Source organism: Corvus kubaryi, unplaced genomic scaffold (genome assembly GCF_017639235.1).
Source record: "Corvus kubaryi isolate FWS band 111438036 unplaced genomic scaffold, C.kubaryi_AGA036_p1.0 37236, whole genome shotgun sequence".
Classification (NCBI taxonomy): domain Eukaryota; kingdom Metazoa; phylum Chordata; class Aves; order Passeriformes; family Corvidae; genus Corvus; species Corvus kubaryi.
This window is the reverse complement of record NW_024581067.1, coordinates 892,890-916,795: the sequence shown is the minus strand read 5'-3', so window position 1 is coordinate 916,795 and position 23,906 is coordinate 892,890. Positions and strand designations below refer to the sequence as shown.

The window sequence follows — 23,906 nt, the reverse complement described above, 5'->3', positions numbered from 1 at the left end:
TCAATTCATTCTCAAAAGACAATAGCAAGCAGCATTTTTTTACTTTTTTGTAACTTGAAGACAGTCAGGATATCTACAGATTGCATTCTGTCACCATTGGGATAACTGGAAGCAATCCTAAAGAACCCCCTAGGCTTTGGTCAACTTCAATTTAACACTTTTTCTCAGATAATTAACCTTATATTGACATGAGTTTTATTTATCTCAATCTTCATCTTGAAAGGCAGATTTGTGCTCTCTATTACTCATCATTGTATTTAAAAATAAAAATATTTTGTGCAGTAAATACATCTGAAAGAAAGATCTACAGATAAATCATTATTAGAAAAAAGAACTTTTTTTTTTTTTCTAATTGAAAATTGCCAGGTTTTTGCCATGTCATTGCAAAGAGTTAGAGAAATTAATTTGGTTTATGTCAGCAGTACTGACATTAGAGTATGTTTTGGATTATATTGGCAGTAAACTCAAAACTCAGGATTTCAACACCTTTCGTGCACATGAATTTCAGATTAATCCTTGGTGGGAAAATTTCCCATCTAACTGTTGGTTAAGAAATTTAACTGATGCACAAAACTGCCTTTTTGAATTCTGTGCATCAGTTGCACAGAAAAACTGCAGTTGTGCAGTAGTTTGCTGGATTATTTGTAATTTTGTTTATTTTTTTGTCAGCTTTAGGGTGTCTTCATGACACAGAGAACTATCATGTACTTGATATTAACAGTTTTGTCTTGAAGACTGTCCATCTGATGGAGAAGCAAAGCTGTTTGAGAACAGTAAATGATATTTCCTAGCTGAATTTAAATAAGTCAAGGCTTCTCATTTTCTGTTTTTGTTGCATTATTGGGGTAGCAAAGGATGCTTGTTTATTACTTTATGGGGCTTAGGCTATTGGTTGTGAAAGAACAGCTACTATTAAATGAATGCTCTGACAAATGTATTCCCACACCTCTAATTAAATTAATAAACTAAATAGCATCTGGAGCAGGAACATTTATTATGCAAATCTGTATGGATATTCTGATAAAAATGAGAGAGGATATTTTCTCTACATATTTCCTGATTTGGTGTCCTTCTGATTTCAATTATGCCATTGTTGTAAAAGGAAAAGAGACAAAACACTGTTTGCATTTGTAAATTTTGTGTTGAACGACAAGCAGAATGCACACCCAATTTTACATTATATTTCCAGAAAATGAAATCCCCTGCAATTACCAAAGTGTGGACAGTCAACTGTGTGGTTTTCATTGGTCTGAAAATTCCTGTTGGCTTTTTCAGTCTGAAATAAAGTGACCCGACCTGCAGTTTGGGACTAATAAAGCAGATGTTTTCCTCTGTCAACAGCCATTTATTTCCATGTTCAGGAAATAACTGCACTAATTGCTCTTTTGACCCACCACCTTGGCCTGTCAGTCGCTAGTGCAGTTTTTGCAATGTCATTATACCACATCACAGAAATAAAGTGAATACATAGGATATCAAAAAAAAAAAAAGGGTTTAAAAACAAGGGAGAAAACACAAGGAACAAAAAGTTCCAACCAAAAAAAAAACACCCCCAAAAAACCAAAACCAAAAAATAAACAAAACAAAAAAAACCCTGACCTCCCCAACCCTAACTTGTCTCATTCACATAGTACTAATGAGGACTAAAGAGGAAAAGTCTATACTTTAAACAACAATGGTTAAATTATATCATAGTATAAAATCAAATATGATATAGTGAGGAAATGAAAGGCTCCACACTTCTACTTAAGATGAGGTACCAGGTTCTGCAAATGTTGAAATGTATCAGAAGTCACGTAAAATGTTATCTCCCTTATTTATAGCTTATTGTCTGTGAAATTGTGCTGAACAAAATAAATATCACTTTGGAATCAAGAATATTCTCCTTGATTTACATTTAGTGCCTCTTGAGAGGACATTCATGTTGAAATATTGAAACCTAATTTGTTATACATTCCACTCAGTTTGATCAACAGAACTTGATTTTGACAGCTCTGTTATTAGTGAGAAAAGCTGATATGAGTGCATTTGGTCTTAACACAACTGACAAAGGTACTTGTTACCATTAAAATGTGACACAGCTTTTGACACCACAGTGGTTTTATAATTTAACCTGAGAGATTTTTGGAATGGAAGAGTAAAATAAACCCAAAAAAGGAAATATATAATTTACAATAAATCTTGCAGGAGTGTGCTCTGTGCTGATGGCTTTCCATGGTGATTGGCAATATGCTGTTTGTGTAACACACCGTGTAATTTGACAAATTTCTTTAGATTAAACAAACATTCCAAGAGAAATTCAGTTATTAAAAAAAAAAATCAAAAGACAAATTATTATGGTACTTTTATTAAGACATTCTGAAAGGATTCTAGTAAGAGTCAATGTCAAATAAAAACAGTAATTCATGTTTGCCTTTCCTATGTCTGATAACCTTGCACATTTCTTTATGTGGCCACTCAAGTGTAAAAGAGAGTCTGAAGACTGTACATAAACCTTTGATACTTGATTTAGTATCAAATGGTATTAAATCTGTGGGATTTTTTTATTATTATTTTTCTGCACATCTTTAATTTCTTCAGAACATTTTGAAGTCAAATAAGTCCTTTAGGGAATTGTCCATCCTCTCTTTGGAAACCATGGTTGGTTAAGAATAAAAAAAAAAGCATGACAAAAAGAATAAAATCAAAGCGATCCATGCAAACCCAAAATTAAAATTTTAATTAAGAACCCTCCCTAATTCTCCAAACTCGGGAAAAATTATATAGCAAAACTCAAATTAAATGGTGATATATTTGCTCTCTAATAAAAACTAGGAATTTTTTTTTAAGGAATATGATGGTTTTCGCCCACAGTGAATAACTCAATCAATGAACCTGGATCTTTTTCATTAAAAGCATCCAGAGAAAAACCGTTCTGTAAGTCCATCATACTCCTTTGCATGTGTTCACATAACTACTTTTAAGCCACGTCCTTCTCAATAAAATGCTGGGTGTACAACTATTGCTTGTTTCCACATGCAGGTAGTGGTGGGGAGTCAGGCAGAAGTTGTATACCTGCTCTTTGCTGAACTTTAAACATTTATACAACATATTTTTTTGATCCCATAAAACCCCACGAAACATTGCGTGATTCCTGACTGAGGAGTTCAATCCTTTGCCTGACAGCAAAGGACAGCCTGAAAGAAGGCACCCAACCCTTGTGTATAAATAATGCAGCACTCTGTGGTGTTAACAGCTAGCCCATCAATTCTTGTCAGGAACAGAAATTCACAGTTTATGAAAACAACTTGTGTGATATGAAGGCTGAAGAAGATGTGCAGAGGGAGAAGTCCCATCCCACAGCCACCTGCCCCTTTGTAAAGCACTCATTCTAAAACCAGACAGACCAGCCAGCTGCCATTGTTATACACTAATTAATTTGCAGTGAAAAATGAAAAATACGAAAAAGAATTAATTATTCCAATTTAAAACTCTTCACTATTTAGTGTTATCTTTTCTGGGACAGAAAGACCTGCCAAAAGCTAAGGTCCTAAATCAGGCATGAGAGAAGCATTCCAGTCCCCATGAACAACATCATTAGCCTGAAATGGAGAAAATTTCCCTCAACTACCTTATAACACCTAGAAGGATAACTATTAGGATTTCTGGCAGAAGTGCTGCTCTGGGAGACATTGGCTTGAGACAATGATCTGATGATAAAGAAAGAAACCCACCTTCAAAAAATCATGGAGATTCACAACGTTTCCAAACTGTAATGACAGAAGCAGTTGAATAAAGACCATTCAGGTGTTTGGGCCACATTTCCTTCTACAATTTAGAAATAGAGCACATTCTGTGAAATAGCAAGTGTGGATGGAAAAATTCAACTGCCTTTATTCTTTCATGTAATGGGCATTAAATATAAAGATGAACACATTGAGTATACCTTATATAATGAGGCAATGAAATATACAGCAGCTGATACTGAGCTAAATGTGCTGATGCTGTGGCTGCAAAGAGAATGATACATGAGTTTATGGTGTTAGACGCACAGATTTTTAGGGAGACACAAAGCTTTTCACTGGTATTCTTTACAGTGTCTGCTTTAAAAGTTCAAGCTTTTGGTTCCACCATTGATGGGAAGAGGAGGGCCATAATTTCTATCTAAAACAGCAGACATAGTTGTACTCAATTTCCTGTGTGGCTACAGGAAATATGGCTTATTTTAAAAGCGCTTTCAAAAGAAATAAAAATAATGGCCATTCGTTTTCATGAGAATGAAACTTGTTCCAAAGGAGAAATCTCCAGGCAGCACCAAAAAATAAACAGCCCAGAAAATAACCAGTCAACAGAAATCTGGTCTAGATATAGCAAAACCAAGCACCAGTTCTGAAGCCCAGAAGAGCACCTAAACTTCAGAAGAAGACTGAGAAAGTACTTGCTACTTGTAGCATTTTCACGTTAAAATCAATTTTCAGAATAAGAGCCTTAATAGTTTCCTGATTTACAGAATCATCTGCAGTGTCCAAGTTCACACCTATTTCTCCACAGCTGAAGCACCACTGAGAAGCAGAACCATAAATCATGTTGAAGACACACCTGTGCAGAGATACAAAGTGTGAACATAGAAACAGATGAGCTCTGCAGCTCTTTTTAAGAAATTCGTAAGCTGTTTCTTCAGATTTAATGGCAAAGCAGCTAATTTGTTTCTCCTAAGGTAAAAAAGACAGTTGCAATAATTAAATTGTCTCATTTATTATTTGAAAAATAAGGTTTCTAGATACCAATAGCTCATCTACCAGCTTCTGCTTCTTTTCTTGGCTGATTTGCTTATTGTGCAGGTAGAAAGTTCAGCTAAATTTCTAGCTGGAACATTCATGGCAGAGTGCCTAAATGGTTTTAGAAAATGCATAAAATGATAACATCAACTTTGAATGTCCACTTGCTGGATAGGAAAACTACAGGAGAATGTAAATCAGAATAACCAATCCATGATTTTATCTCACAAATATCAAGGTAGTTACTTCTGGAAGCCTCTGGCATGAAGAGACTCCACGCAGTCAAGCTGTAGCTTGTAGTTCTGGTGGAGAACTGCAATGTATTTGTTGTAAACCAGGTGTAAAAATTTTTTTAGAATTTTAACTTTTTCTGGGCTTGTAATCTGAGGGGATGCACCAGCTGATTTCTCAAGACCTGAGATGGCATTACAAAAAGAAAGCCAGATTATTCTAAGCAGAGAATTGTCATTTGAATCCTGGGTGAAGATGAAGTGCTGACTTATGATTTGGATTTAATCTAATAGTACAATACTGTAAAAATGTGTCCCTACTTCAAGACTTAGAATAGAGCCCTATAGTAATGTCTGCAGAGATTAATTTCTATCATAATAAATCCCCTTCTGCCTTAAAAAAGTATAATCTCTTGCCTTTCTAAAGGTCTGCACCATGAACTACTTTATTAATTTGAATGTGAAAGAGCAGCAGGTCACTGCACTTCAGCCTGCTGTGTTATAGACCTTTTAAGCATCTGATGTTTGACAATATGAAACACAAGTAGAAACAGAAAACAGCTTAAAAAGTAAACTCCTCTCTCTTCCACAGGTTACAGAGAGTTCATTTCTATGCCAACAGGCTCTGCAGGGAGAAAAAAAGATGAACTATTCCTGTCATGTCACATCTTCATTAGTAAAAAATGGATCAAAAACGATTAAAGGGGGAACGTGGTTATATAACACAGTTCTGAATATTTTTACAACTTGTGGGAAATCTTTCATGCACAGGCTGCCGTGTGGATTTGAGGAAAGCTGCCACCAGTCGAGACAGAGTTTCATCAAAGGCAAGGAGAGATATTCCCCTGCCTGCTCAGCTGACGGCACCGGTGACACACCACCCCCGGCACCCAACCCCAGCCAGCAGCAGAGATGCTTCCTGCAGAATCAGGGAGAAGGAACAAAAATGCCTTTAATGAGGATACCCTGATCAACACAGCCTCCCAAATCTCTTCTCTCTGCATGCTCAACAGAGCTGGCAAAAATTACCCAGGCACTCCTTTCATGCATTCCTTTGGTTCTGGCTGTCGCTCAGCTCAGCTGTGTTCATACAGGGTTTTGCCACTTGCTAAGACTCAGGTGAATAAATCTGTGTTCCTGCACCTGTTCACACCTATGGAGTGAAAGGGGTTCGTGAAAAGGGAATGAATAAGACCCAGACTGGAGACTCTCCACACAAGACACTTAGGATAAACTGTCTCTCCATTATTTTTTGGTTTTGTTCAATTAAAATTTTCGGAAGAGATGACAAGTCATGATGGAAATACCTTATCATTTCCAGTCACTTGTCCTTTACTTTTAAATCTGATCAGGACATTTTTAGCATTGTGTTCACTTGAAATGTCTCAGTTAATAAAATATTCATATTTCTTGCCCACCCCATTTTCCACAGAGGAACAATGCATACATATATTTTAATTGTTAGCACAATCGTTCAAAATTAACACTTCTAAGTGATTATGTTCTTCTCTAGACAGGTGAAATCTCCCTTCCTTCTTGTTCTTATGGACTGAGAGCATTCAGATGCACATATTTTTACTGGTCTTGACAGTGCTCTTTCCACTTTCTGCTTTCACTTCATCAGTGAAGCAAGAAGACTTCAAACAAAACCCTAACACTTACTGTGGATTTATCACTTTGAAAATTCCCAATTTTTGTCCACATCTTAGATCCTGTTTTTGCCTTTCCATTTCTGTTTTTTATGATCCGCAGCATTTCAGGTTGGCAATTTGGAAGAACCAGGGTGTGTGTCTATGTTTGTGCATACACACACATATATTTATCTCCACATTTTTATATTTATACATTCTTTATATATATGGAAATGAAAGTGGTTTGTCCTTCCTTTGTTTTCCCTACATTAGATATAGTCATTCACTGGTTGCTAAGCAATCTTTAATCTCAGCACTGGTGAATTTATGTTTTCCCATCCTAAGCAAATCCAAATTTGAAAGTTGAGCAATTACAAAGTCATCATTAACAGTTTTAAAAACTCTGATTATGCTTCATTATACACTTCTATCTTCACCAAAATGAAATACTTTAGAATATAAATTCTAAGCATATTCTCACAACACTTTGAAAACTATTAATTGATTTCTAGTTACTTGAATTTTTGGATATCCACTCTTAAACACCTTATTTGGTGATATTTTCTTACAAGAGATGCCAGCACAATTGAAGTGATGATGGTTTTCATATTTACACTATACGAAGCCTGTGGATTTTGCTTGAGGTTTAATCACTTCTCTCTGTGTGATATCAAGGTGCCCCAATGACTGGTCATTGGTTCAGAATGTTAAGTAACCATTAGAGCCTCCACTTGAGTTCAGCTTTTTCAGAAATGAATCCAGCTGATCCCCACCAAAACCCCTCTGCAGACAGGAGTAAAAGGAGTGTAGGATGTGGAGGCAACCAAAGCATTCCCTACCAAAGCCTACCAATCCTCCAGATGACCATTTTAACCAAAATGCCAACACTGAACCTGCTTTCCTACATGGACATCCTCCACAATGACCTCTTCTATTACACCAAACCCTACATGTAAAGAGAATAAAGCAAAATATTCTGTAACTTTTAATCATTACAGTTAACCCCTCTTACTGCATTAATTTCACACATTTTTTTGGCCACATGGATATTTAGGTCTTTCACCACGGAAGTTCTGTCACTGTCAAAAAGCACGTGTCATCTAAAGAGATACAGCAGAAATGCCAGTTTTCATAATTTTCTTTCTGACTTTACAGGAAGGTGATACTGATCACATTCAGAATATTAATTAGGCACTGCAGATATGAGCCTCTTGTGTGAGGGATATGAAATAATAACGGTATTACAACTATCAGCTGCAATAAAGAACTGATTCTGTTCGTTTTGGACATTGCAGCTGGCAGTACCATGTAAGCTCTGTGGATGAGTGATGAAAATCGTTTAGGTCATTTTTGCTAAGAGCCTCTGGAAAGGACAGATGCAATTTTTACCTTATTTGTTCCAACTTGTTCACAAACAGGATGAAATCTGAAACTTTTACACTAAAAAAGACTCCTGTATAAATTCTATGAAATACTTGTAAATGAGGTTTCTTCCTCAACTTTTGTCAAATATGATATAAACCTGGATGAGATAATGAATCTGCCAGATTCATTGCAACTAGAGCCACCAAGCAAGAACCTCAGGATGGGTCAACTTGGAAGGGCCCACAGTGCTCATCTGGTGTTGCCTCCCTGCTCCAGCAGGGCCATCCCAGAGCACAGGGCACAGCAGTGTTTCCAGGAAATTCTGCAATATCCCCAGGGATGAGACCCCAGAGCCTCTCTGGGCTCTGCTCAGGGCTGGGCACTGCCCAGGGCAGAAGTTCTGCCTCCTGTGCAGGGCAATTGCTGGGTTCAGGCCCTGCCCTGAGCCCTCCCTGCAGCCAGGGACACCCAGGGCTGAGTGTAGGAACCCAGAGTGCCCAGAATATTTCTCTGCCTGTTTTTAAGCGTTTTTACCCCCCTGAACAACACTGTTTTAGCTTCAAACCTTGGAAAAAATTACCAACAGTCAGACAACAACTAGAAAATACAATGGTGTGAATTAGGTGATAGACTACTATGTAAGATTGTCACAGGGTGAAAAATTTAGAGGTTTTGGGCTTCTCTTTATAGTAAATAGATAAGAGTAAAAAATATCAAAATGGAGAATTGCTGTTGTTCTCTAGACCTTCTTCTCCTTCTTCTACTGCTCCATATTCTGCACTAAAAGTAGTTTGGAATGATTGGATAGAAAATTCCAAAGTTCCTAGTCGTGTTACTGAATAATTGGTAGGAAAGTGAAAATAATGTACGTTTTTAGTGACTATTGGTTAAAATATCTTTAAAAAGCTGTGTAAATCTCGATAATTAGTCTCACTCCTACTTTTCTTCCTTCTAAGCTGTACCTGGGTCACGCTAGTGGCTCAGTTCCTCAGATAAGACTTAATAAACAACTATCTGGAAGAATTGAAACTAAAGGAGACGTCTCAGTTTATCTTTTAAACTCCTTGCAATGACTTTCAGCAAAATCTCTCCCATCAGGAGAGACTTGATTTATGGCATGGTAAAGTGTCAGCTGAGGGCCCCTCTCAGCTGGGGCTCCTCTCGAGGCAGAGCAGCCCTGGCTCCCTCAGCCTGTCCTGGGCACGGAGATGCTCCAGGGCCCTCCTCATCCTCACAGTCTCTGCCAATCCCACTCTGGGAGCTCCCTGTTCCTGCTGTGCTGAGGATCCAGAGCTGGACACAGAACTCCAAGAGCTGAGTGTAGACCTCTGAGGGCACATAATCCATGCAGAAGCATGTGACATGAAGGCACCTAAACTCAGATTTAGCCAAGGTGTAAATTGGACTATGATAAATCCATTTGTTGCTGCCGCGTTTTAGGCAATGCCTCACATTTTTACAACCACTTCACTACATGATGGTTTACAAGAATATTAAGTAATAAAACAGTTTATATATGCCAAAACCTTGTCTCAGTATGGACATACTGCACAAACAAACTGCATTCTTGGCAGCGGTTTTTAATTTATTTTTATTATCTGCTGTACATTGTAAACCAAACCTAAAAAAGGTGAGCAGCTGCTTGGAAATCCTCTCTGCTTCCTTTGGAGCAACATTTGAAAATGAAGAGCTGGGAACAGACATTGAAAAATGATGAAAAACAACAAGTCAGACAGAAAAGAGAGTAAATTACAGATGTTCACAACTGCAGTGACCAAGAATGTGATGCTTTTACTATACTCTATTGTAACAGGGAGCTTAAGTGTCATTTTAATAATGGTACATAGAGATCCTTGACTACTGAGCCAGACAACTACTCTCTTTCAGCTTCTGAACACAGACAAATGTTCATAAAGCAATCAATTTCTTGTCTGGCATCACAAGATGACCAAACATCTATCTGGAGGAATGAAGTGCATGATAACTTCTTCTAGTCACAAGGCCAAGTCATTGACCTGCCCTTCAACATCCCAGATACATCCCAGATGCCACAGTGGACCTGGAAATAAATTTCATCTCCCACTCTGACTTAATAGTGGGAAAAAGCACAAGGAGGGTTTACCTATCTGGTCTCTATTTTATTTTATTTTTTTCATTTGTTTTTGTGGGGTTTTTTCCTGCAGCTTTTCTTTATTACCAACACCCAGGTAATGTAGTGTGGTTGTAAAGCAGTGAAATGCAATGTAAACCCTGTTAATTCTGCATAGGATGTCCACATAATTTCATGTTTGAAATGCAGTTGCTGTTCTTTGACACTTCACAGAATCCCAAGTCTGCATGCAGGGTATATATTCTTAAATCACGGGACTAAGCATTGAGTAAATCCCAAAGGAAGGAAAAAATATGAAGAAGGAGGTGAGAATAATGAATATTATGAATGCATATTCATAAATAAATTTAAGCTATTAAAAAAAAAACCCAATCAATTCTTTCCTTTTTTCATCCAGTGCACAGGAACACAGGGAAGAAGGTGATCACAGTTTGATACAAATAAAGTTATAAATGTACATCAATGCCTTCTGATCCTTTTCCACTTTCCACACTTCTGAACATGGGACACCACAACAGAGGACTGTAGGGTTTTTTTCAGGTTAAGAACAAGGTCTTTACTTGGATTTGTACAGGACTAGCACCACACCAGTGGAATATATTTATTATGTATATATACACATCTATATTCTGGCATTCTGTGATTACCACCAGTCTCCTACTTCTTCCTGTCCTTCTATTTCAGCTTATTTTCAAATACATTCATAGAATTAACTGCATTCCGTCTTCTTTCTCCCTTCACTCAAAACACAAAATGCACACCAGTTCCCGACTCCAGCTCCCACCTTAACTTACAAGTTTTATTTTCTACCTTTTGCCATGGCTGCCAGCAACAAACAACACAGTAGTTACAGCACAACCAGGTGATTATAGAAGCCTCATTATTCACCAACATATAAAAGAGTTATTGTGAGTGCACAAATATGTTGCTCCAGCCTGATCTTGACAAACAAAGAGACCACAATAAAAAGACTGATAAATAGATTATAAAATTCAAGTCTGAAATTCAACGTATTTCTTCTCAAATGAAGGTATTAACAACAATCCAGAGGCTCATTAGGGAATACTTTTCTCTTTCCCTCTACTTGGGAGCCTCATTAAAGGAATCACCTGTTATTTTGTGTGTGTTGTAGTTGTGTTTTTGCCACTGGAACTTTGTATTTATTGGAGTACAGCAGTACAGGCTTATATATATTTTTTTTGTAATAAGTGCTGGTCCCTCCCTTTCCCAAAGCCAAATTATTTTCCCTAGCCCTGTGCACTCCTCTGTGTTGCTGGGACCTACAAACTTGTTAACTGCTGCCATTTCCCTGCTTTGATGACTTGACCTCAACCTAACTCTCTGAAAATTCATTTTCCAGTGAGCTGTGCCAGATTACAAGGCAGTTACACCCACAGTTAGTCACCACTGTGGGGCTAGGACATTATTCCCCACTCTAAATTCAGAGTTTTCTGCCCCAAAAGAGGTGTTGTTTGGCGCCAGCCCTGCAGCCAGGACACAGCCACTGCTGCCGCAGGTTGAGCTGCCTCAAAGACAAGGAGTGCACAACGCTGAACATCCTGGATGATAAAAGCACTGTTTGCATAACACTTGGCACCCCTGCAGGTTTAAGGAACAATAAATCTCTCCCAGAAAACTTGGAAGTAAAAAAACTCTTCCAGGGAGCTGGATCAGACCTCTGGTGCTGGCCTATGAGCTGTTACACAACAGCTCCTAACAAGGTCAGTAGAATCGGTCTAAATCCAAAGGGTTCCTGCCCCAATCTGGTGCCAGCCCAAATTAAATCCATTAACTCCATGGTGCAGCTCCTGCTCAATTGTCAATGGCAGCAGTATTTGAATTGTTTTCTCCATTGCTTAATGGAAACACCAGAACAATTTTTAAGACAATTTCTTAGGCTTTAATTTCCTCATGGTATTTCTTCTGTCCTTTCCTCCAATTTCCTGTCTCGTTTTTCAATCCAGCCACATTTAAACCACATTTTCTATTTCTCATATGTTTCTGATTAGTTCTTCACTTTTTAGCCAGACATTTTTTTTGTGGTGTTTTTTTTTTTTAATTTTTATTTTTTTATTTTATTTTTTTTTATTTTATTTCAGCCTCGGTGGTAGAGTTTGTCTTTCAATTTGTGTACAGCCTTTAATGGTTTTCCACTCGTTATTTATCTACTACAGATTTCTTGCTATGCAGTTTAAAGCTATTATTTTTAAGAAACATCGAGAAACTCTCGAGTCCTTTAGTGTATTCTAGTGGCATATCAATTATGTCTCAGTAGTGTTTCAGATTGCCAGGTTACTAACCCAGAAATTGCTGTAAATGGCTCCTTCTAGTCTTGCTCTAAACCAAACATGCAAGAAGCATGCAAGACAATTTGGAGAAATCAATAAAAAAACATTAATCCCCTGCTTGTGTTGTACAAAAAAAAGCCTAAAAGGAAGGAGACATTTATTGCACTGGACAAAGGTATTTGCTGAATTCTCCTCCTATGTTATTCAGAAATAAAGTGATTTAGGTTATGAAAGCTGCATTTGAAGTACCAGGATATTTTATACAGTTCAAGTAACCTCAAACAACAATTCCAGCATTTTGCAATCTGTGCCTTCTTTATTCACCTACCCTGGTAGGTGACTGAAAGGAAGACAATGTGATATGAATATTTTCCTTTTCAGCAGCTGCCAAGGAAGCCTGACAACACTGTCTGAAAAGCTCAACTATTGAAAGCAATCTACAGGGCATCACAATAGAAAGCATCTTGAATCATTATAGATCAAAGGAAGGCACTATTGCCCTCCACTACAGCTCTTTTGAAACATGCTACAAATGAATAAATAAAAGTTAAGCATGAAGTAAATTTGGTAAGTTTCATTGTCAGGAGTGACATGAAGACAACTGGTCTTGCCACACAAAAAGTATTAACATGAAAAGAGTTTAAAAACTGGGATCAAAGTACTCAAAAGTAAACAAAACTATGAAAAACATACCATTTATCACTGCTAGAGACCTCTGCATTTGTCTTCAAAATCACTGGTTGGAAACTGTGGTTGTAAGCATTTCTGGAAATGCTTATCTATTCAGCAGCATTAGGTGTAAGTTCCACAAACTTTTATTTCCTGGGGTACTGCACTGCTTTTACTTTTAACAGCAAAATTATCAGTACCTCTCTACAATCATCCACTTTCTCATCAATCCAATGCCTGGTCCTAAAGAAATCAGATACTTTCTAATAGATCAGGTCCAAAGCTTATTGATTTTTTTTTTTTTTTTTTTTTTTTTGGGTTACAAAGCCCTGCTGCAGCTCCAATCCAAGTAAACAGAAGCAAACACAATTAAAAATGGAGTGTGGAAACAGCAAACAGACCTCTGTTTATGGCCATCCTAAAAACAAAACAAAACAAACAAACCCCAAAAAAAAACAACCCAAGAAAAACGCACAAAAAAGGCCCCAAAACAACAAAAAATCCCACAAAAACTACATGAGGTCCTTTAGTGAGTCCCCATAGGTGATTTATCTAATCTTTCTAGTGCCAAGTCTTTAAACACCACTGCCCTTTTGCTTTGCTTGTTTGTAACAAGCATTGCCCAAGAGTTGATGTACTTCTGGTGTACCAAAGATAAGTGATATCACCCAGCTATGCCAAAGAGACAATGAAAAATTAAGCAGTAGAGGTCATGATTGGATTAAGCCTGCCTCTATGTAATGAACCTATTTTATTGTGAATGACACAAATTCTCTAGACATAAAGTTCCCTTTCTGTAGTATCAGAGTCTATGATTGCATGACTCTATCTCCAGTTCTTGCTGTCTTTATAATGAAGGGAGAGGTGACTGACACTCCCTACGTTCCTCTTCTAGCAGTGTATTAAGCACTTTTGCTAATAAAACCTCTATTTTAATGCGATTTAACTGTGTTTTTTTCCTCTCTGAACAAATTTGGCAAGAGCCTGGATGTTTTCCGATAGCTCGAGGGTTTAGGGGATTTTTTGTGTGTTTGTTTTGTTTTGTTTTGTGCCTGCACCTCACTGTTGTCATGCAGGTCAAAGTTCCAGGTGAGCATAAAATAGAAGCAAAAGTCCCAAACACTCATCTTTTCAGTGACAGACTATCTGTCAGACTATCAGAGAATCTGAGCAGGGCATTTCTCAGGGTAGAACAAAACCAAAAGGTCTCAGTAGCCATAAAGAAAGGAGATTTGATTTTTACTACAGTTCTGTGGCAATATTAGCAAGTTCAGTGGATTTTTTTTTTTTTTTTTTAATTTTGTTTGTTGGGTTTTGTCATTTGGTTGCTTTGTGTTTTGTTTTTTCCTTGGGGGGAGGACTTTTTGTTGGTTTCTGTGGGTGTTTTTCGCTTATTTGGTGGGGCTTTTTTTCTTTTCCTCTTTGTTTTGGTTTGGTTTTTTGGTTGGTTTTTTTTGGGGGGGTTTTTGGGTTTTTTTGGTTGGTTGGTTGGTTTTGATTTTGTTTTTTTTTTGGCTAAGGGTGGTAAGGGGAAAATATTATCCTTCTTTATCAGAATCAAGATCTAAAAGCCAGTCTACCATGTCCATTCTCCTGCATGCCAGGTCACTTTGAAATGGATTACACTGCCCTCCCAGAATCCAAGCAGGAAAAGAGATATCAATTGCTTAGAATTCACAGAAAATTTTAAATAATCCCAATGAAAAATCACCAACCTCCAAGAACATCTTATTTTAGATGTTTTTTTAAAGAATACTGTTTGAGATGCTGCTCTAAGAAGGTCTGGAGTTCAGCATTTGTGAAAGGCCACTCTGACAAGTTTAGATGCCTTGACATTCAGCTGCAGAGGGGCCACATGAGATTTCTAAATGTGAAATTCCAATTCTAGATCTGCTGAATGAGAACTCTCACAATAATCCTAACATTTCAAAGATTTACCTGACTTGAAGTGCAATCTGTTCTGTGGACATCCAAGGGGCTTTGGAAAGACAAAGCAGCCTCCCTGCACTGAGCATCTTGGAGGTTTTGTGCTCCCAATCTTGGGCATCAGATTAAATGGGAACCAGGATTACAGGTGCTCCCAAATCAAACCAATTCTGTGTACACATAGATGATTTTAGTTCTGAAATTCACAATCCTTCAGAAATGTGGTGCTTATTATCATTTTGGCATTCAAGATGTTTAGCTAATGCCAGTGTGCTCCCCAGGTGTTTGGGCACAGGAACTGTGCACACATGTCACACTGCTCCTCTCACTTCCCTCCTTCCCCTCACCTCTTATTTTTAAACAAACAAAACCATCAGGATGTGTCAAGATTTCCTTCAGATGTCCGTGTGGCTAACGTTTCACAGAATCACAGAATCATTTAGGTTGGAAAAAACATCCAAAATCTTCCAGTCCCAGCCTGCCCAATACCCACCTTGTCCACAGCCCACATCTCTGAGTGTCACATCCAGCCCTTCCTTGGACACCTCCAGGGATGGGCACTCCAAACCTCCCTGGGCAGCCCCTGCCAAGGTCTGAGCACCCTTTCCATGGGGAAATTCCTGCTGCTGTCCACCCTGAGCCTGCCCTGGCCCTGCCTGAGGCCATTCCCTCTTGTCCTGTCGCTGATTGCTTGTGACATGCACCTGGCTGCACCCTCCTGTCAGGTAGAAGGGAGGTGGTCTACCTGAAGTGTTTTGCTTATTTTAGGTGGGACTGTATTCTGAACTCCAGCCTACAAACCCAAAAATAGCAAGTAACAAAGTGGTGGGTAATATTATGGGCTCGTAATTTACAGTACCACTAAATATTAGAGCATCTCTCAAGAGCTGCTCACGCAGAGCACACCCATTTTCTCATCATTCCCCCTGTGTCCTGCTCTCCTCCTCATTCTCTTAGCTCCCTGCAGTCCAGCTGGCAACCACAAGCAAAGGCAGGTATTGTGTCAGAAGCACACTCACTTAAAAGCAGCACACCTCACAGTCCCCCTGCAATATTGTGAGGTGGATTTAGAGTGTTCATTACATATCTAACCAGATGCAAAATTCCAGTTTGAACCAAGCCTGGATTTGACCTGCAGTCTGGTCATTCTCTTTCACAATGCTGGCATTTCCACAAAGATTTTATCTCTGAGTTCCTCGCATTTTCCCTTCTAATTCCCCCTCTCCAGAGAAATTCCAGACCACCTAAAATCTGCAGTGCTCTACCCCCGTGTAGTAACCAGGCAGCAAAATATTCCGTGTAATTACATGATAAATGACACAAAAAAGTGTCCTGTGGAAAACACCAGCAGAGCAGTGGCTGATCCTGTGTCTGCTGCTGGCTGGCCTTCCATAGGAAAGAGGAGAGATTCCAGCCCCCAGGCCATGAGCAGCACACTGTCAAGCCACCAGCAACCGGAGGAACACCTCACAGTGCAAGAAATGCTGCCACTTCTCATTGTCAAAGCAGAATGTAGTAGGTGTAAAGTAACATCTTCTCCTCCAGGGCTTCCCTGGGATTTCATGGTTAGCATGACAAAATAAACTGGGAGAAGTCATAATAGTTTTATTTTCTAAATATGAAATGCACTGGGAAGCCAGTGCCTGTGTTTTTATTATTTATTCATGAGGCTAAAAACTGACTACAGAGTTTGCAAGACTCTCTTGAAACTTGTTTTTAATAAGGATGCTCTTGTGACACTTTCTGTCAGTAATGTGATGTAACATAATGCCATGGGACACATCTTTGTGTTAAAATGGCAAAAAAGTTATCACTATTACCACCACATTCAGGAAGTGTTAATTATACATGATAGACTTTTAAGTCAGTTATTACTTTCTACTTCAGGGACAAGGGGATTAAAATAAATAACAAAAACATGGGGATGCACCACTGACAGGTTAGTGATTCCTTAGTTACATACTAGGCTTGACTTAATTAAGTTATAAATATTATGTTTATTTTATTATGAAAAACTCAATAACTCTTTTTCCGTGTGCCATAAAAATCCTCATTTTTGTTTGTTTCAGAATGCATAAAGACACATGCACTGTCTACACTCACCCACATATTGACTTTTTTTACTTGTTCTATATTAAAATAAAAAGTGAAAAATCTCATCAAAGTCATCAGAATATATTGATACAGGAATAGATGTGGTGTGAGGAAAATAATTGAACTCCTTCTCTTCAGACTTAGAGAGAAAACGAGATGTTCAGCAGTGTAACTAAGCGCATATTTATTGCAAATAAGTCACCATACTCACACCTGGTCTTTTTTTTAGTCCATCCAAGAACACTTGCCAGGCAGAACATTAAAGTCTGAAAAATATTATTTGAATAATCCCTCTATATATCTCATGCCATGAGCCAACAGCATCATTTCCACCCATGACACATTTCTTTCATCTCTAGTCCTATCTAAATTTCAATTTTTCTTCAAGCACATAGAAATTAAAAGGGGAAGGGGAAAAAAAAGGCAGAAAGCAGTAAAAGATAACATCAGATAAGCCAAGCTCTGAATACCAAATGATTTTCAGGGACCTAACATGTTTGCTGTCATTATCACCCTCTCCATGGCAAAAATCAAAAGGGATTATCTGGGCCATAATTAGGGATAGATTCCAAAGTGTTTGCTTTTTGCAATCAGATCTTGTTGTTCTCTTCCTTTAAAAGGTCGATGAGGATTATTCAAAAAACCCCAAAAAAAACAAGCTAGCAGTGTACTATAGAGAAGCAGGTGGGAGAACCCTTTACGAGGGAATGGCAGCTTATTTTGGGATCTTGTACTGGCACGGGCATGAACGTTGCTACAACACAATATAAATATAACAATAATTCAGTTTTCAATTCACTATTTCTCAATATACCTCATACACAGTCAACAAAAAGTCCCACATGGAAATGATTTGGAAAAGAAAGTTTCTCCCTTAAATCTGACATTACATTACCATTACTTCATTTTGGGGTTGGAAAAATAAAACCAAACCACAATGTCTCACTCTAAAGCTTCTGTTGGTGCTGTTATTAGTTCAGCCTTACCATGAAAAAAAAATTTTAGTTAGATGATTTCAGTTAGAAATTTAGTTAGCTGACCTTGCTAAGAAACTAATTAAATGAAAAGCACCCTTGGTATGTAAAGAACAGGAATTCTCATGCTACCAAAATTTAATTGTATTATAAATAGACTGCATTTATACAATGTAAAATTGTATACATTTAATTGTACAAATAAATACATTGCTAGCTTAATTTTCAAGGAATCTAGCTGACTTACCATTTGAATTAATAAAATGTCTGTATTTCACAAGAAACTGCATCACTGAGAGACATAATTAAGTACTTTAATAGTATCTAAATATTTATGTGGCTCCAGAGAATGTAGAAATGTTGGCCTTATGTCTAAGCTATTCAAATAAGGACCTTTAGGATGCCAGCATCTGGCTTTGATTCAGGCGATGGAAACTTTTAAGTTCTTAGTTTTCCCCAAATTTTAATTCTGCAAAGAGAAGGCTTTGTAAAAACAAATCACTGCAACGACTCCAGAATTTAATTTATCATTAATACAATAAGAGGTGACAAGTGACTTTCTGTAAGTAATTGCATCTTCAGTGAAGTCCAAAAAACATATAAGCTACAGCTGAAATAATGAACAATCAGAGCAATTTATGATGAAATATGATTAGTATGATGAATCATGGTAATTTATGATGAAATTCATAACTCTCCAGGGTTGCCATGAGACCCTGATGTGTGAGATGAAAGCACAGCATTAACTACATTTTTAAGCCATTCCAAATGCTGCTTATGAGCTCTTAATCCTTGAAATTCTGCACAGAACACCCAACTGCATTTTGTGGATACAGGTGTAGAACTCTTAAACTATTTTGTTTTTTCACGGAGTCTGTTTTTTTCATTTTTTTGAGGAGACAGGCAAGGACACACAAAGCAATAATCTAATCTGTTATCCATTGCACGTGAATGATTCTTGCTGATAACTCATCACAGAAAAGGCATGTGGACCGCTAAAGCTAAAACCCCAGCTCTTTCAATGTCAACCCAGTACCACCCAGCCTAACAGACAGGTTGGAATAAAGTATTGTATCCTTTTTTTATCAGTCCACTTACCCAAGATATACTTCTAGGCAACAAAATTATCATATATTTATATCATTGTTTTGTTTGGGTTTTTTTTTTTTTTTTTGGTTCTGTTTTGGTTTGGTTTGTCTTGTTCTTTCAAACACGATCCTACCAGCAGACATATTTGCATTAGTATAAATGTAACATCAGTTTTTGGATGAGCTAGTCTTAACTGGCCCTTTCAGAAAAATCCCTTAGGACAGTCTTCTTTTAAAGAATTGGAAATTGGTGCCATTGGATGAAAAAAAATTACAAATCTCAACACACTCAAGTCACAGCATAAGAAAATGCAATTATCAAACAAGCAAGACAATTTCCAAACTTTGCCAAAACTAAAATGCAGATATGACTCAGTTCTTTGTCAGACAGACAATGAAAGTCTAATGTGGCTATTGACTGTCCTCCCACACAGCATTGACTGAAATGTTTGTCCCAAATTTTAGGTTTTAGTTTTAGAGGTTTTAGTGTTTTCTCTAAAAACCTCAATACAAGCAAGGAATTGAGTGTACCTCTCATGTCTGGCAGTCTTCTTTATAACATTAAATTTATAACTCATATGTGAGTTTGGAGAACAGAGATGATCCTAAACAGAATCAAGAAATTTAAGAAAATCAAGGGCACATTAAAGCTTTTCCTCCTTTTCAAAATAAGAAGAACAAATAATGACTTAATCTTGAGTCATGATGTGAAACAATTCTTGATTTTTCAAAAGCTTTGAGGTAGACAACACAATTCAATTACAGTTCCAGATTTTGCCAGAAACACTGATGATGTACGATGTGCTACGTAGGGGCCGAACTTTTCTGGTGCTAATTAAACACAGAAAGAAGCCACAGTGTGACAGTAGCCAGGTACCAAAGGGGCAGAAAAAAGCCCAACACAAACACTGGAGATTAAAAAATGTTGTTGGGTTTTTTTGTTTGGTTGGTTTTTTTGGTTTCTTTGCAGAGACAAAAAATAATTCTGAAGCTTACTTGTTATATTTATTAAAGTCCAAGGAGTCAAACAAACAGTCAAGTTCACAAATATAATTTATCTAACAGATCATCCATCCCCATTAAACAACAGTTGTAGGGAATGCTATACAGCATCAGTCATAGTAACCAGCAAGAGTGACAGGCACAACAGTGAGACCTTCCTGGGTGCCTCCTTCTTAATAATTACTTTGCAAAAAGAAAGCAATTAATTGTTTTTACAATAATTTTTCTTTTTTTTTTTTTTTAATTTAGAGGCCCCATGAAGCATGCAATACGAATATGTTACTGAAACTGCAGTGAGGAGGGCAGAGGAAAGCAAAACATATTTACAGAATCCAATTTCTCTCTTAAGACACCCAAAACCATCTGAACATTGCAGTAAATGACCAGAAAAAAAGATGGGGTGAGAATTGAAAAAGAAAAAAAAAAAATTAATGCTTTAACTAAAATTAAATTGATAATTGTACTGGTTGGTTACCCAAGTTGTCACTTCTCATTTTGAACCACAGGTTCCAAAACTGGCCAAAATAAAACTCGAAGGAAAAACTGTGACAATTAATCTGATCATGTCCTGACTTCTGATGATCTTTATAGGGCCCATATTTGATTTCACTCCAAATCTACACAGGACCCCTGGGGATTGATTATGTGGAGTTCACAATTATCCAGCAAATATTACAAGAGCTTCTGAGGAGAAAATAATAATATTACAATTATACTGTGCTATTTGCATCTATTTAGGAACACTCAGAATGTAATTTGGGAATGTGTTTTGTTCGTCCTCTCTGTTTCCTCACTTGCAGTGACCCCTTTGCATCCTTCTGCCTTCCTTGGAAGGGTGTGGTTGACAAAATGGCAGCAGTAGGAAACTCATTTCACATGACCAGGCTCTTCCTGTGGCCATGGAAGAATCTCATCTCCAAAGGAGTGAACCCAAATATGTTTTCAGCATGGACCCTGTCGATGCAAACACCCCACCAGTATGAAACGAGATAAAACAGGTGACCCCGCAAGCCCCCAGGAGTTAATCTGACAGATTTCCCCCCAGGCAATCAGGTCCATGGCAAAAAATTCCTCCAATTGGAAAAGAAAAAAAGTGAAGTCTTGTCTTCCTCACAAAATACCCTGTCAGAACAGGTCGTGGAAAGATTAATGTTATTAGTAAGTTGTCATACAACAACTCTGTATTAATTTGAGCCTCAACCTCACAATCTGTCTCCTCGAATGCATATTATAAGTCTCATTAAAGTTAATGAGGTTTTGATGAAGCTTCAAACTTACAGACTGGATTTTTTGATTGTGCACCAGACATTTCAATCAGACTGGTTTAATCCATTCTAGTTTTTGCCAGATTGCTTTGGGGTTTGCATCTTCCCCCCTCACAAAACTATTTTCTTGTGGTGAATTTCAGGGATCTGTGTCTTTAATTATGAAGTTAGCTTAATCACAAGTACAGGTACTGTATACTCATGTTATGATACATCATTTATTTTGAAATGTCTGCTGTTAATAGAGCTTCTTGGGTTATTTATGCAAGATGAAGACCTCCACAGGCTGACTGGAATGTAAATGGAGCATGGGAGCATGCAAGTATGCTGGACAAAATACCTTCCCAAGAATTCCCCTTATTAATTGGCAATTAATATTAATTTAATATTAAAATGTCTTCTTCCAAAGCAAACAAAAAAAGCCTAACAAAATAAACCAAAACAAACAAAAATCAACAGCAACAGCAAGAAGAAAGACATCCAAAAGCACAGCAGAATCCACATGGATACATCTATGTGACAGTACTACTCCTCAAGGTAATGAAGAAATTTGCCACAGTCAGAACATCAGGGCTTTGCACACCACAATTCAGGACAATCCACAGATATCATCCATTGCTTTAGGCTATTTTTCTCTGGGGCACTCACTATTTGAAAAAAAAAAAAAAAAAAAAAAGAAAATAATTACACAAGTATGCAGATTTTCTCATTAAAATGTCTCATCGAGGCTTTGAAATTGTCACTAAATCATGGATTTAAGCAGTTCAAAGAAACTCAGGAAATAGTTGTTGAGGATCTTTGTTCTCAATTGCAGTGAAGGGAGAGCTGCACTTACACAAGCTAATCTGAAAGCTTCCATAATTCTTTCAAGATATGAAACATATTTTGTGGAAAATAAAGAACTGATCCAGAGTTCTTATGTGTTACTACAACACCTAAAAGAACAGTACTTAGTACAGATCTGGATGCTCAGAGATCATTACTGACTTTCTGACCTCACCCTCCTCTTCAGGTGATTTATGAGGTAATTTTAATGAGATTGCCACAGAAGTGAGTACTCACCCAACAAAACTTTACATGTGTAATATTGTTTGTGAGCAATTCTCCACAAATGAGAGCTCCTAAATTTTAGAATCTGGCATCATTTCAAATTCTCCCAGCTCCACCTGAAATATTACATCCATTTAAGAGCTGCTTTCTGGCTGAACTGAGAACAATTATCACTCAGTGGAATTAGGAAGAGATGTAGGAAAACAAGTATGAAATGGTTTCGAGAGCCCCACCTGCAATAATGGCTCAGTGAGCTACATGATTTTCCTTTAAAGCAGCCTAGAATTCAGGCAGAGTTCCTTCCACGTGACATTGAGGTGTTATCCATCTCACCTGACCTCAAAAGTCTTTGCTGTAATGTTTACAGATGTTCTGTCGCCTATGTTCTGCTCTCAGTTAAATTTTGCGACCAAGAACACCTGCAAAATTTAACTGAGTTTTCTACTGTAACTTAGATTTATTCCTTTTTTCTTTTTTTGTGTTAGAAATTTCTTCATTTAACAAAAACTCATTTCCAAAACTGGGAGTAAATCTGACAGTTTGCAGAACATCCCCTGGCAGAAACACCCATGTTGCAGAGTGCTGCATCCAGCACCCCACCTGTGAAAACCTGGCTTAAGAAAACATCCAAAAGTGCCAAAAAAGCATCCTTTACTCTGATCAGGTACAGGCCATGAGATTTTGTGTGCCTTTAATAATTAATTAGTTATGAATATACAAAAATGAGGTGTCCAAGGCCAGGTTGGATGGAACTTGGAGCAGCCTGGGACAGTGCAAGGTGTCCCTGCCCATGGCAGGGGTGGCACTGGACGGGCTTTAAGGTCCGTTCCCACTCAAACCATTCTATAATTCTTTGATGCTATGAAATGCACCAAATCCTGGAATAACTACATTGTCATATCCACAGTGAAAGGTTACCAAACATTCCCTTGATTCGATTTTGTTTGGGTCTTTGTTTTTTTCCTGTAATTAGAAAAGTAACATTTATTGAAGTAGCTGCCCCAAATTCATCTGTATATCTCACTTAAGGCAGTTGCACACATGCAGACAAGCACTGCTCTGTAACCTGAAATTAGGTTCCAAGTGCTCAGTGAATATTGAATACATAAGCTGTGCAAGTTGTTTTGGACTAGATTAATGGCTACTTCTTAGAGTGTGAATCTGCTGCATAAGAAATAAAAATATGTAAAAGGTTAAGTAACTGAGGAGCTAAATATTAAATCTGAGATGCATATTAATTATATAAATATTAATTAGCTGCATTTTAAAATTTTTTAGATATTTATCAGCTTTGAAACAGAAAAAACAAAATGCTTTCTGTTTTCACAGATTTTTATTGAACCACCTGATGTTATCCACATTCTTTAATGGCAATTAAAGCATTTCTTATTATTTGGTCATAAAGTGGTACAAAATATATTACCTATAAATAAACTAAATGTGGGAATTTTTTATAT

General features: G+C 37.5%; 1 protein-coding gene across 2 annotated transcripts in view; it reads right to left on the bottom strand.

The window, feature by feature from the left end:
• Nucleotides 1-23,906, bottom strand: part of EDIL3 (EGF like repeats and discoidin domains 3) — a 234,104-nt gene that overhangs the window by 167,823 nt on the left and 42,375 nt on the right. The window lies entirely within an intron of this gene.